Source organism: Haemaphysalis longicornis, unplaced genomic scaffold (genome assembly GCF_048455015.1).
Source record: "Haemaphysalis longicornis isolate Haplotype H1 unplaced genomic scaffold, Haemaphysalis longicornis Haplotype H1 scaffold_8, whole genome shotgun sequence".
Classification (NCBI taxonomy): domain Eukaryota; kingdom Metazoa; phylum Arthropoda; class Arachnida; order Ixodida; family Ixodidae; genus Haemaphysalis; species Haemaphysalis longicornis.
In genome coordinates this window covers 81,951,118-81,952,986 of record NW_027526445.1, presented here as the reverse complement: position 1 = coordinate 81,952,986, position 1,869 = coordinate 81,951,118, and the positions used below count along the sequence as shown (strand labels likewise).

Below are 1,869 nucleotides of genomic sequence, written 5' to 3'. Positions count from 1 at the left end.
AAAAGTATAGCATTGCAGGGCAAAGCTCTCGACGTTCTCCAAGCATTTTAAATTAAAAGGTATTTGAAGAAAGGGGTGAAGAATTTTAGGCAACTTCCTGCATTGCAGAGTATGGAAGCTTACTGAAACGAAATAACTCAGTCAATTTTTTCTACCACTACACTTCGCAACATTTCTTTTTTAATTGTCACAGTTACGCTACTGGCACCACATCCCTACAAATGGGTGGTGCACATTGGCTGTCTATGTTGCAACCACCCATTCACCAGCCGACGAGGGCACAATACCCCTCCCGCATTGCTGCTACCCGTTTCAGTATACGGACGATACTGAGGGTAAAGAAAAGTGAAAAGGTGCATAAATGGCCAGAGTGACTTACCTTGTAATTGAAGTAAGTACTTCCTGATTTCGGCGGGCAGGTGATGGCGACGTGCTTCCCGTCAACAGCCCCCAAACAGTTTGGGAACTGCCAACGCCGGGTGAAGTTGCCAGAAATCTTGGCCAAGTCAGCCTTGGTTGGTACCTGGAACAAATTGGAAACCAGGAACAAACTTGTAGGCTGAACAGACCTATTTTTAGCTAAATAGGTGTGTGAGGTGCCATGTGAAAGAAATGACATTCACTTTTTCTTGTGCATGCTCTTTGGGCATGGATCCACGCCATAGTGAACCAAATTTTGTATAAGGTGGAAGCTTCCAATCATGCTGAAGGCATGGTGTAACTTTTGCTGCCGAGTTGTACACGGTCAACGCAGTGCATTTTACCACGCCATTTTTTTATTTAAACAACACAAAGCTGTGATTACTGCCTTTTGAAAACCAGAGTAATCAAATAGACATAGTTAAGCAGGCTTTCAAAGCCCATAGGGAAATATTGTATTTGCTAATCACAATTGCCTTAGGCACTGTGAATAATGAAATTTTTTTCATTTAAACATCCAGCCTTCGAAGGAATTGTTTGTACTGCAGATATGAAATGTACCATTTACTGAAAGAAAATTTCATACAGGCTCTGACGTTCCCCACCTTCATAAAGTGGTCCTTCAGACGAACCCAAATGGCTCTACAAGTCCCGTGAATGCTTCTCCGGGCAGTTTGAACGCCGACACGGTAGGCGAGGGCCCCGTTGCAGATGTCCTGCCTTGAAGCCAGGTAGCTGCAACACAGAGAAAAAGTAATTTCTCATCCGATGCACAATACATGGCCAGCACGACTGCAGCAAAAGTGTTTGATAACATGCAAACACTGAACAGGATTGCCTTTAGGTAACAAGCAAATGGCAATATTGCTTTTTGACACCAAAGGGCATCTATTTTTAAAAATATTGAAGACTTGGCCAATGTGAGAAAGCATGAATGATTGCAACGCGAATTTCGCCATTTTACAATGCAAAAGCCATTTTTATAAGCTGACGTATGCATATGTGATCTGTCCACTGACATGTTTATGTTCTTGCATCAGCATCAGAAGGCACCCTGTACCAACCTCAAGGTTTTTGTATGAAGTGCTGCCGTGTCACGTCCGCAGCAACAAAGCCCAGCAACTTGTCGAAAAGCGCGGGTGCCATGCGGTAAAACTTAAAGAAACTGCTGGTCGCCTTCCGGCATTCGACGCATCTGTAAGGAGAAAGAAACTGTACTGTTGAAGATGGACGCAACCATTTTAGTTATTTGTACACTGTCCAAGCCAGCTCCAACGGGCTATGAAAATGGTAGATAATTCATCATGCATTTACAAGATGCAAAGATACTGTCTTTAAGGAAGCTAGCTCATGTCGCAGCTACAAAATCTGGTGAATAAAATGGGGCATCTAGAGCACTCTGGAATTTTATTTTAATTCATACCAAGCGCATTAAACGTTTTCTTAGCG

At 43.1% G+C, this 1,869-nt stretch overlaps 1 long non-coding RNA gene across 1 annotated transcript; it reads right to left on the bottom strand.

The window, feature by feature from the left end:
* Positions 1-410: 410 nt before the first annotated feature.
* Positions 411-1,605, bottom strand: LOC144149982 (uncharacterized). Its single transcript, XR_013318400.1, has 3 exons — positions 1,485-1,605; positions 1,026-1,155; positions 411-523 (listed from the first exon to the last, which is right to left on the bottom strand). It is a non-coding gene; the product is annotated as an uncharacterized LOC144149982 (long non-coding RNA).
* Between the last annotated feature and the right edge of the window lie 264 nt (positions 1,606-1,869).